Raw genomic sequence first — 806 nt, 5'->3', positions numbered from 1 at the left:
AATCTGCTCAAAACAAAAGTTATGTAGCCTAGGCACCTGGAGAAATTAGTAGGATTGTGTGTTTTCACTTGCAAAAGTGATTGCTTTTGATAAAAACTCGTTGCCAATGAAAACTTGTTAGAAAATTCAAAAATATATTTTCTGGAAAAGAAATGTAGGTTTCTGTATGATGCACCATATTTCCTTCTTAACAACATTGACGCAGATTACTGTTTCTTTTGAGAAGTGCGCTCCTCCCTCGCCGTTTTTTCCCGTCACCGGCCATAGACCGGTACACCGTGGCTCAGGTATTATTACTCCATCAACGGTATTGTTTCGGGGTAATAATACTGACCATTAGGGTTGTCTTTCTTTATGAGTGTGGGTCACCAATGGCATGTGAATTGTCTCTTTCCTAGCGATATGTGAAAAAGAGATACATGTCAGGATTTGTATTTCACATAGCATCAGAAGCTGGTTTGAACAGAAAAGTTTCAGACAAATGTGTTGCTTGTTCTACTATGGTTTGTTCTCCAAGCTGGCGGGTCGTTAGCCCAACAGCATTTGAGCCCGCATTGCATCAAGCGCACAAGAAAAAAGTTGTGAGGTGACAATCTAAACTGTGGTTCGGTCTCAAGGTATGTAATTAATGTTTTGGGATGATCATTTTGTCAGTTTGCAAGTTTGTTTCAATGTGCTATATTCACCACATCGGTTTAGAATTTAATATGAATTAATATGTTATGTAGGCTGTCGAGTTTTTAATCTATGAACGAGGCTTATCAGCACCTTAATCATGTGTTTTTTATCATTGTTTATAGGTTCAT

This window comes from Salvelinus namaycush, chromosome 18, assembly GCF_016432855.1.
Source record: "Salvelinus namaycush isolate Seneca chromosome 18, SaNama_1.0, whole genome shotgun sequence".
NCBI classification, from domain to species: Eukaryota; Metazoa; Chordata; class Actinopteri; order Salmoniformes; family Salmonidae; genus Salvelinus; species Salvelinus namaycush.
This window is presented reverse-complemented; position numbering follows the sequence as displayed.